Here is a 12,961-nt window from a genome sequence, read left to right as displayed (position 1 = left end):
GGGTCATAGCTTGATTTGGGGCTGACATCTGGATTTGGGTTAAGACTGGAGGGTGTAAGGTTGGCCTCAGAAAAAACATGCGTGTGTGTGCATGTGTTTGTGTGTGTGTGGGTGCGTGTGCGTATGTGCATTAGAATTCAAGTGGATGTTAGGATTGTGGAGAAGCTGCAAATGCAATATCCGCAGTGTGCAGCAGGTGCAGGGCTGGATAGGCCATCTGGCATACCGGCCGGCCCGAAAATATCGCGGCCCGGCCGAAAGCTACCATCGAATGGCCCATAAATCGGGGACAGCGGCCCATTGGTCCATTTTCTATACAGACACAGGGCTGGCCCAATCAACAGAGAGAGAGGTTGGGGGGGGGGGGGGGGTTTACGCACGGTGCTGAGCCTGGATACTTGAGAGATGGAGGGAGAAAAAAGCACACAAAAACGGAAGGGAGGCTGGGAAAAAATTATAGAGAAAAAGAAAAAGAGACTCGAGGCAGATGCTGCCAAATGTGTCAACATTAGGGACATGTTTGCTGCTCCCACAAGTTTAATGTTAACGTTACCACAGCAGCAACAGGTTGAAGAGGAGGCTGGCAGAGAGGAGCAGGAGCAGCAGGGTACAGATACAGAGGAAGCAGGGCCGAGTCAGCCTCTAACTTTAGTTGATCCGGTAAGGAAAATATAGCTACAGACTATAGCTACAGCTGGCTGACGTTACTACACAGCTAGCCAGGCGTGTGCACACTTGGCGTTTAAAAAAAATGAAAAACTCCGGCCGGAGCGCTTTTTCAGGTAGAAAAAGTCGCTGGCAACATTTGTTACAAAAAGCAGCCGAGAGCGTCTTTTGTTGTCATAACAATGTTACTACAACATTTTCGCGATAGTACAAAACGTTAAACAGGTGAATAAGCTAACTACCCAAGACAACAACACTGTCAACATGTTTGAATTCATGCACATATCAATAATCAGTTGATGTGTTTGTCGTAATGCACTTGATGACAATATAATTAGCTAGCTAGCCAACCACACAAGCTAGCCAACCTACTTGCTACGCTAGCTACCTTTTAGCTTTTCAGCCGGACAGGTCTTGCTTGTGATTGGTCAGCTGTCAAAAAAGTGCTTGACGTAGCGTAGGGCGTTTTTCTCTGAGAAGTTTAACTTTTTTCAACTGGAAAAGACGCTCTGAGCTGCAGAAAAAAACGCTACCGATGGTGGAGAAAAAAAGGCTCAGCACGGTCTACTCCATAGGATTATAGTAAAACGGACGCTGGCAGCTTAAAAAAATACCCATAGTGTGCACACACTGTTGTTGGGTGTCACATTTTCATATATGTTGAATGTTGTTTGTTTTAATGTGCGGAACTCAGGAAGAATAGCTGTCACCAAGATGGCAAATAAGTTAATGGGGATCCAATTCAACAAATAATCATCTTAGAGGGCTTATAAAGATGTCGATGTGTGATGCATGATGACTCCAGTGATGTCATTCAGTGACCTACAGTATGGCAACAAGAACAAAAAAGCTGCATTATTATTATTATTATTATTGCAAAACTAACAAACATACAAAGAGAATAGAACATGTATAGCCTACAAAGAGCCAATGTATACAGACAGCCACTATGTCAAATACAGTAGTACAAAGTAGGAGCAGATACTTATAGTTTTAATAGCTTTCTTATTGTTTTGGACCTTGTTAAGTTAAAGTTAGGCCTACTTGTAATCATCTCTCCTTGACTCTGTATGTCCAGGCAAGTCAAGCTGCAGTTGGAGTGGAGGCTAGAGGCGGAGCAGTGGAGGATAAAAACAATGAGGAAGAACAGGGTGTAGATTACTTTGCCCGTCCTGACCCTTCATTGAGGCAGGCTTTTTTAAACTACCATCCCAAACAAGAGGCTAAAAGCCCTGTTGTGAGGAAGGTGTTCACCAGAGATGGAAGTTGCAGGAAGTAGCTGACATACAGTGAGGGACGTCACAGTTTGTTTTGTTTTGTATGTCTCTCTCAAAGGCTGCCGTCATTTGTTTGAAGAGAAGAAATTTCACTGGAGTGGACTTCACACTTTCTTTTTTGTTTAGCAGTGAGTTTACAGTATGCTGTATTTATTACTAGTACTAAATTATTTGAATTTATTATTTAATATAATAAAACATTTGAAATTATTCTTTGACTTCTGGTGCTTTTATTTGATAACATTTACTTCTACTGTACTTGAGTCAAGTATGGAGATTGTGTACCCATGGCCACCACCGCCAGTCAAGAGTGAGTGAGTACACTGGTCTATTTGCACTGGTACCATTGCTTACTGCATGTAGTCATCTTTGTAGTGGTTTGGGGGAATACTGTATATATATGACTGTACAGCACGTTATATAAGACGAGTATATAAGGCGAGTATTTTTGTGCTGGTGGGTGTGGTCCGACCGATTGGGGTGGGCCTGTCTGGGCCAAAAATGCCAGGGCCTAATTGTTGTCCCAGTCCAGCCCTGAGCAGGTGCAACTATGAGATGATAATCTCATCGATGCTGAGGTGGAGAAAAAAAGCATGGTGGGGGGTGGAGTGTTATGCAGTAGCTTTGTGTGCTGTGTGAGCGGAGGCAGTGAGATGCCCCCCCAGCGAGGATGACTCCACTTTCACCCCTTTCCTGTCTGCTTCACCCCCTGACCCACTTCGGCTGGGCCAGCCCACATTAAGATCTCCAGGCAAAAAATAGGCTCAAGATGCAAAAACAATCATCCCTGCTTCTCGTGGCCCCTGCTCATGTTGCCTCTTCCAGGGGAAGGCCACGCGGGGAAGGCATAGCTGGACATCAACATAGCTGGACATCAGCAATCAATGAATTTGCCCATCTGATGCTCCATGTTTCCTTGGTTGTAAGAGTGCCAAGCGGCCTTTCAGTCCATTATGAAGCAGGGATCAATACATCTCCTTATTCTAAGCACATCCTCCCCATCACTCTATTCCCCCGGCCCCCTCCCTCAGTGTAAAGGACAGAGAAGGAGATGGGCGGATTGATTTGGTGAGAGTGAGATGAGGGCACTAATGATATTGCTACCGACGTATGGCTTTGTTAATATCAGACATTGTATTGATGGAACAATAAAGCAACAGTATGATGTGATTGAGTGCATAAAACAGCCTGTGAAATACCACATGGTTTGTTTTAAACGTCAATAAAGTGCAATCTTTTTTATAAATGGCAACACATAATATTCCAAAGATGTGTGTGTCATTCACTCACATGCTCTCAATATGCAGAATTTTGCGATGACGGTTTAGAAAATGGTTCGATGTTTTTTTTGGATAAACTAGTTTTACTTATTTTATAGAAGTGTCAACTCCTTATGTGTGTCCTCCTCCTCTACCTCCATCTGCCTGATGGATCGTGGAGGTCTCCATCGTGGAATATGCCTACTACGAGCTATTCATAGACTGTCATATTCATTGAATGTGTTTTAACTGTAATCTGTCCTTCTGTACACATTACATCTATTGCATCTGTCCATCCTGGAGAGGGATCCTCCTCTGTTGCTCTCCTGAAGGTTTCTTCCCTTTTCCCCCCGTGAAGGGTTATTTGGGAGTTTTTCCTGATCCGATGTGAGGTTTTGGGACTGGAATGTCTATGTGTACAGATTGTAAAGCACTCTGAGACAAATTTGTAATTTGTGAAAATGGGCTATACAAATAAAATAAACTGAATGATGTCTCAGGTGTGTGGCGGCATCACCACCCACTGCCAACATTCAGCATGCTACACGTAAGTGTAGGTGCAGAATAAGACTTATCTTCTAGCTCATCCATCATTGTCGATAAGCCGATTAGAGAATAATGAGCTAACCGGGAGATTGAGAACTTCTTTAGGTGAAAAGGCAACACCCATCTCGCGATGAGATGACGGGCGGCCGCATGCAGCGGCCTCAGAGCAGCAGAAACACTTGAAAATAGACTTCAATTACAACATTCTCCATGATATGGAGAAAAAAGAGCTTCGGACAAACAAATAGAGCAAGGCTTCAAATTGTTGGTAATCTCTTTTTTTCCTCTTTCCTTTATGTGGCTGAAACACCTCAACACGAACAGCCACCTCAGCAAACCCTGCATTATTGCGAGCAAGTGTAAAATCTGTGCGGCTGTCTCAGAACATTTTGTTTCATTTGTTCAATTCAGATATGATGCACAAAACATGTGCCGAAGTGTCCAGGATGCTCTTCTCACAAGCCTTCTGTGTGTGTGTGTGTGTGTGTTGCCAGAGGAAATGCAGCCTTTGTGCTCCAATACATGGAGGAAGTCGGTGGGCTCACGACTCTTTCATTTGTATTTTTCTTTCTGTGAATGTTCTCCCTCTGCTCTCTGCAGCTCTGAGCGGCTGAATTATTTATCGTACAAAAAGGGGGAAGAAATGCAAAGAGACACAAGGAGGATCAAAAATGGAGAAAGCTCAGTGTGAGATGCACAAATACACCCACACACATATTTTATTATATTACCGCTAAAAACATTGACACTAAACTGTTTATTCTTGGTTTCACCGGACTAGATGATCTTGTTTCTGACCGGCTGTAAAGGCCTTGAGGTGATTTTTTTTCTTCTTCCTTTTTTTTGGCAAACTCCAAGTTTTGATGAGAAGTTTCCATCTGCCCAGATCAGTGGAGCGTAATGCTGATAGTCCTTCTGGAAGCTTCTCCCATCTCCTCAATGGAGCTCTTCCAGAATGGTTGCCCCTCTTAGCATAAAGGCCCTTCTCCCCGACAGCTGTTATACAAGGTGGACTCCAATCAAGGTGAAGAAACTTTTCAATTCAGTTTATTTGTATAGCCCAATTTCACAAATTTGTCTCAGAGTGCTTTACAATCTGTACACAGACATCCCTGTCCCAAAACCTCACAGGAACAACGCCCAAATAACTCTTCACGGGGAAAAAAGGGAAGAAACCTTCAGGAGAGCAACAGAGGAGGATCCCTCTCCAGGATGGACAGGTGTAATAGATGTAATGTGTACAGAATGACAGATTTAAAATACATTTAAAGGTGATCAAGAGAAATGGGAGGCACCTGAGCTACATATCAAATGTCAGAACAAAAGGTATGTGACAGGTTTAGGTTTTAATTAGTGCTCTTTGAAAATATATAAATATATTCCTCAACCTAATTAAAAGTATCTATTATCAGGGGGTGGGGGAGGCTCAGTCATTCATGTTGAAGGTGACAGACAGAGATTCAGTTGAGATGCAGTTCTAATTACTAATCATAAATAAAAATGAACTTGTTATTAATTCTATACAAGGTGACACCAAGGCTCAATAGAGTATCAGCTTTCCAATCATACCCAATTCATGTAATCCCTAGACTGTTCACATGCTTTGGACTGTCCCTATAGGTTGAAGCAGTGCTGGCCAGCACTCTCATGTGTCTGCCCATTTGCAATTAGTTTAAAATGAACCCATAAATGCTTTATGGTTTACATTAATATCAAACATATATGGATTGAAGGGCCATTTCATCATAGCTTACACATGGAAACAAAAGCAGAAGAGCCAAAAAGATCAAAAACATGCACAGATACGATATCTCCGACATGAAGGTTTAGTCAGCACACCAACGTGGCTTTTAGGCCACACTGGCTCTTTTAGTCTGCCAGTTGATCTTCCAATTTGGTCACAAAATGTAGGGTTGATTCCCACGAAATATTGCAGCGGCCCAGAGAATGGATCATACTAATTATTGTGACCCCCCTGACCTTTCCTCTGCAGCCAGGGTGACGTTGACTTGGTCTCTTTATCCAAAACTTTGATTTGTGACCCAATGAAGGACATTCCCACTGGCCTGCGCTGTACTTTGTTTTTGCCACTAGTCTGCATTTATTAGCGTGCCAACACACACTGTTGAGCCTTGGGACCATCCGAGCGTCAGACCGTTGGCATCATCGCTGTGAGCATGTTAGTATGTGGGCGGTTAGCATTAGCAGAGGGTTTCTAGGAGGTTTCTGACCAAGAGCCTGCACCTGTTCTCTGCACCGGGTCCCGAATATATATTATTCATATTGTCACGTCACGGGCTGTCCCTAGTGCCGGCTAGGGAGGAGTAAAAACAGGCAAAATAGCAAGGTTTAAAATTAACGGGAATGTTTATTCATTCAAACAAAATAAAAAAAAGTCTATTCCTCAACAAAAAGCATCCCGGGGTAGAAAAAGGTTCCTTAAACAAAAACTTATCTTCAGCAACGCCCGCTTAACAAAGCCCTCCTCTTGTTCGTTCTCTTGGGCTTGTCTTCGTCCTGGAGGCCCTTCCACTCCTGGCTTGTCCAGCTCCTGCCCTCCCTCTGCTCTCTCCCCTCTGTCTCTTCTTAAGCCTCCCAGCCCTGCCTCAATTAGCTGTCCTAAGCACCTGCAGCTGGGTGAGTGGTGAGGCAGTCTGGGAGCTGTAGTTTCCGCCCGAGCGGCCATTTTGTCAGGTGGCCGCTGTACTGGAGTGGGAATGTAGCGTCCCTCCACTACCTGTCCCCTTGTGATGCCACAGTATATATATAACGCGGTGGTCTGACGCAGAGTTCTCCACAGCAACAAGGCAGACCGCACTATTTAGCAGGTCACCACACAAAATGATGATATTACACAACTCTCAACGACGCACTCCACAGCCAATTGTCTTCTGTCTCTTTCTTTCTCTCTCTCCCTTAACCACACCTCTCATTTGGTGGCCTGTAATAGGTGTTTTACCAGATGCAGCACATTTGCCCACACCTTCCTCCTACCACGCATACAGTTCACACATACCAGGGCGTGTATTCCACACACACAGACACACACAGACACACACACACAGACAGCGTATGCACTTACACAGCGTTTGAGAGTGTCTGCTGGATTTTGATGTAATTCATTTGTCTTAAATAATAAAATAAATGCTTGAAATCAGTGGCCATTTAAAGGGATGAGAAGACGGGATTGGGGTCTGTAATTAAAGTGATTAATGCCCTCCTGCTGAGATGGTGGTGGTAGTGGTGGAAGTATGGAGAGCTTTAGTTAATGGAGCCAGATCAAGAATAAAGGTCTGCAAAGGACTCAAAGAGGATGAGGACACCCTGAAGAAAGGAGGAGAGAGTCCGATGCAGAGGTCGTTGAGAGAGGAAGAATGGAACAGCAAAGAGCGATAGAGCATAGGGAGCAAACAAAGGCCTGAGGAAACTTTCAAATCTTACTCCTGTATGTGTTTTTCCACCCCATAAATCCACTCTGGTATTTGTCCTTGTCCTACAGAGTACGGCTCCTTGTTAAAGGAATAGACCAACATTCTGTAAAATACGCAACATACGTCCAAACAAGTGAGGTGACAAGATGTTCCAACTCATTTTTAACAAAGCGTATCATAATATAAGCATGGGGGGAAAACTTGGAGTGTATGCAGTGTTGCAGTGTGTTCATAACTTTGAACCAATGCCAACTGGCTCTTGGATGCATTGGCTCTCTACGGGTGTGTTTCTGTGATCAATGATAAAATCATACAGACAAAAATGTGTTATTTTTGTTCATAGTTAACAGCCTTGGTGGACCCCACCCCTCTGTCATCCCCAGGACAATGTCCTTCCGGTCACTCTCCTGCACACCTCTTTATACTTCATATTTAACATCTAATTTCAAATGTCACTTTAATACACATTACACTTAAACACACACACTAACAGTACCCTGTCTACAGCATTGTTATCTGTTTGTGCACTTTATTTGATGTTATACCTTTGTAAATGTAATGTTTAAATTATTGCACTGTGTTGACTGTTGATTGTTGTTGTTTTTTTGTCTGTCTAATGTACACACCAGCCGCCAAGTCAAATTCTTTGTGTGTCAAACACACTTAGCAAATAAATGTTTCTGATTCAGAATGCAATTCTTTCACAAACGTTTTGAGTCTGAAATTGGTTGTTTCGCTTGCATACTCGATTTGTAACCTACATGCCACAGAAGAGGGAATCCATTTTGAGAGATGTAGTACTTCTGTCTCTGAATGATTGAAGGAGCAGCGTGATGCAAAGAGGGAAACACCCTGCAACAAATCATGACACAAAAGAGCTACAGAATTTTACAGATGGAATTATTCTCAAAATTGCTTTGCTTAAAGTTGCCATGATGGTGCAAATTAAGCTACTTCAATCCTTGAAGAAGGAAATGTAACTGTATAGTCGCATTTCAAAATGGCAGGCCTCTTTAAGCTTTCTCCCCACACCCTGCAGTTATTTTTTATGTATTCATTCTTTTTATGACCCTCCATACAGCAGCATCCATCGGGGACACGTCCATGTGACGTCATCCCCCCGACAGGAATTCCTGGTCGGACAGGGATGGCAAAGCGAGAGAGAGTGGAGGCGTTATGGGGAGAGAGAGATGAGGAATGAGAACATTACGCATCGGGTCGAACTCTGGCAGAGGGAGATCTTAAGTAAAATGGTTCCCCTTGGGAGAGAGACAGAGAGGGGTTGGGAGGGAAAGGGAGTGAGACTTCTTGCCTGTCTGATTTGTCTCTAAAACCGAGAGAAGAGTGAGAGACGGGGCACCCTAGAAAGTGAAGGACACACAGAGGAAAGAACTGACAGTGAGACAGGGCTGTTTCTGGTTTTGGAGAGGAGGAGAAGGAGGTGCAGGGAGAGGAGATGGCCGGTTTATTTTACCGGCCTGGCCCTTGTTCTGACGGACTTGTTGTCCTGAAGGCCTGAATGATTTATTAAAGTGAGGAGTGGCAGAGGGCAGCCAACTCCACACACACACACAGAGAGAGAGAGAGAGAGAGAGAGAGAGAGAGAAGTGGAGTGGACATTTTTTGTCGGCAAGTCCCCCCTCCCAACCCCCACCCCCAACTCCCATCCTTATTTGTATTATATATTTTGTTGTAGTTTTCATTGTTTCCTTATTTTTGCCCTTGGTGCAAGGCTCGCTCAATAAAGCTCTGTTTCTGCAAGGCCACGGATCTGTCTGCCCACCTCAGTGTCTGAGCGAGAATAGAGCATGCAACAAATTTAGACACACATATACACACACACACACACACATACAGGATCTCCCTTCAAGGCACTTAGTTCGCTGTCACATACAATGATCTCAAATATGGGGAGACATCAGTCCAGTTCTGATCTGGACTGTTGCAAAACAGACATGCGGCATGACCCTCAGACAGCGGTTGTCGCAGCCTTGTAAACACACATAAAACCCACACGCATCCACACTTGTGTTTGTTGTCCCTAAATAATGGAGCAAAGCTCCATGCTGAGATCACGTTAGGAGATACTTTCTGCGCCCGGTCTGACAGAACTAAGCTCTTCACAAGTATAACTGTGGGGAGTCTGTTCAAGACTTAAAAGACAAAAAACATACAACATTGATGAGTTGTGGATCCACTGGTTGCCATCCTAAATCAGAGGCATTGTAAACCTCCAGCCATGTCTGCAACAATATACGTGTGTGTGTGTATCGTACATCCAGGGTATTTACATATTTTGTATATTTTACCTGCATATTCTCGAACGAAAATATGAAATTAACTCTTTTTCAATACTCTTCCTCCCTCTTTTTGTCACCATCAGCACAGATCTCAGGTTGTAATAGTTGATTCTACTCGCTGACAGTCGGATCAGGTGTAATGGAGCACATTGACTGTTTTTAAAAACATTTTTACTTTGGTTTATTTAATAATAAAGATATTTCTCTTAAATGCGCCAGATTTAGCCAAGAGGCTATTTTTCATACGTCGTCCCGAGAGGCAGATGTCACAAAACAAACCTAAAAACATAGCTAAGATTAAATATTCAAGGTTCATACAATATTGACGCTTTTCAATGGGTGCTCAAACAATGAATAGAGTGAGAATATTAATCAACGTAGTATCATCATTCAGGAGATACATTGTCATACTAACAAGGCTCACAAAGAAAAATAAAACAAGGGAGAACTATGTTAAAATAGAATAGGCTTAACAAAACAAGATCAGGCTGCATTGTTAGACAATAAAACATTTAAATAAAAAATCCATGTCAGAGGCACAGAACATAAAAGCATGGAGAGTATATGAAATATATAAATCAGTCAGACAAAGCTAACCAACAACAAAAGACATGCATGCAGGCAGAATGACAGTCCAGCAAAGTCATACAGACAGCCGACAACAGACAGACAGACACATGACAACAGACAGACAGACAGCTGACAACAGACAGACAGACAGCTGACAACAGACAGACACATGACAACAGACAGACAGACACATGATAACAGACATTCAGACAGCTGACAACAGACAGACAGACACATGATAACAGACATTCAGACAGCTGACAACAGACAGACAGACACATGATAACAGACATTCAGACAGCCGACAACAGACAGACAGACACATGACAACAGACACACAGACACATGATAACAGACAGACAGACAGCTGACAACAGACAGACAGACACATGACAACAGACAAACAGACACATGATAACAGACATTCAGACAGCTGACAACAGACAGACATACCTGACAACAGACAGACACATGACAACAGACAGACAGCTGACAACAGGCAGACATACACCTGACAACATACAGACAGATACATGACAACAGACAGACACCTGACAACAGACAGACAGATACATGACACCAGACAGACAGATACATGACAACAGACAGACAGACAGCTGACAACAGACAGACAGACACCTGACAACAGACAGACAGATACATGACAACAGACAGACAGCTGACAGCAGACAGACATATACATGACAACAGACAGACAGACAGCTGACAACAGACAGACAGATACATGACACCAGACAGACAGCTGACAACAGACAGACAGATTCATGACAACAGACAGACAGACACCTGACAACAGACAGACAGATGCATGACAACAGACAGACACCTGACAACAGACAGACAGATACATGACAACAGACAGACAGACAGCTGACGACAGACAGACAGACACCTGACAACAGAGACAGATACATGACACCAGACAGACAGATACATGACAACAGACAGACAGACACCTGACAACAGACAGACAGATACATGACAACAGACAGACAGCTGACAGCAGACAGACAGATACATGACAACAGACAGACAGACAGCTGACAACAGACAGACAGATTCATGACAACAGACAGACAGACACATGACAACAGACAGACATACACCTGACAACAGACAGACAGATACATGACAACAGACAGACAGACAGCTGACAGCAGACAGAGGGAAAGTTCAACACAGACATATTGAGGACAGTAAGGAGCAGTTTATAGATTATACTTGCGTTCCTCTGGCACATATCCCATCAGACAGAACATTGCAAGGTGCGCTCAGAAAAGGTATTTCCATTCCCTCTATCACACTCTTTATTTCTCTTCTTTTATTTGTTTCCGTTGTGCCATGTCATTGTATCAGCCCTCCTACCTGCTCTTAGTGCTCTTATGTTTTTATTTGACAGCAGTGGGAGAGAGCCGACATGTCATGTCAAGTGGAGGTTTTCAGACCCTGATGGCCAAGTAGTCTGGCTATGATAATGGCTACCATTGCTGAAATCACAGTGTGTGTGTGTGTGTGTGTGTGTGTGTGTGGGTGGGTGTCTGTGTGTGTAGGCAGGGGTGGTGTTGGTGGAGGTTGGGTGAGGTGGGGTCGGGACGAGAAGCAGAATTGGAAGCAGTGAGGAGAATGAGAATAAGATGGGAATGAAAATGTGCAACCAGGCCGCAGACTGGGCAAGTAACCGCACTCCTCCGCCACCCAGAACCAGCTGGCTGCAGACTACGTCAATAACAGTCCATTTTGCTCCACCGTGGTTATAATGGGGTTTCAATGAGGCATCAAATGAGTTCTGCTTGAACAGAATCACTGTTCAGCACAAAACTCTTCACCGCTGCAATTCTTTCTCCAGTGCAGGCGGAGCTGTCAAAAGGGCAACAAGGAGAGAGGGCCTGAGGAAAATGGCCATTTGTGGTTTGCCTGCCGGAGTGTGTCTGAGACTTGGTGATGGGAAAAATAGAAACCCCTGCATGCCATGTGAAGCAATCTAATGCGACAACAATCCCAACTCTGATAGCTCTCAGAGAGAGACAATGTTTCATTTACAGTGTCAACCAGAAACATACGTTATTGTGCCTCAGTATTGTAGTGGACTGCATTAGATTATGTTTCAAGGGGCTGAATTCAATATTCAGAGCATTAATATAACAACAAAAAACTGTTTACCTTAGCAGAGGAGAATGAATTCGCTCTCCCTCTGCGTGTTTTGTAATTCGAGCTTCTCCTTGCATTGTTGTCATACTGTTCCTGCATGTGAGATGCTATGCCGGTTGGCTCACGGCTGCCACTCTTCACGTCGTCGCAGAGCAGCGTCGCGGCTCACCTCCGACAGTACGTTCAGCGTAGCTTGCACTGTTAACGCTGATGGCATTGTTAGCGGCAAGCCGCCTGCTCTGCCGCTACGAGGCGATAGAAAAGCTCTCAATATCGAAGCAATGTCTACTCACTGCCCTCACATTCATTTGAATATGTTTAAGCGGTCTGACGGGAAAAAACATCCAGTTCTTCACAATCGAAGACGAGTGTATTTTGGAATGTGCTTTTTGTAATCTTGTATGTCCTTTTAATCATCTTGCGACCCTCATGTTGGGACCCACGGAATGAAATGACTGCAACTGCATATTTTCATCATCCAAATCAAAAGAGATACTTTCATATCTACTATCATAGGCCCTACCAACAAAGTCAATCGATTTCCCTCAATGCAAATAATCATATTAAATCAAATTAAATGACTCATTCTTTCTTTAAGTTTGTGTTTTCTATACCTAGAATCCCGCTGAATGAAATCACAGTGGTAGGCCTATAAGTGGCACTGCCTCACTTCCATGGGTGCGCTGTTGAAGAAACATCATGTTTTGTGAATGAAGATGAGAATCAACATGGCATCCTGCAGC

Source organism: Pseudoliparis swirei, chromosome 20, assembly GCF_029220125.1.
Source record: "Pseudoliparis swirei isolate HS2019 ecotype Mariana Trench chromosome 20, NWPU_hadal_v1, whole genome shotgun sequence".
In the NCBI taxonomy this organism is placed as follows: domain Eukaryota; kingdom Metazoa; phylum Chordata; class Actinopteri; order Perciformes; family Liparidae; genus Pseudoliparis; species Pseudoliparis swirei.
The sequence above is the reverse complement of the archived record's forward strand: the minus strand, read 5'-3'. Positions refer to the sequence as shown.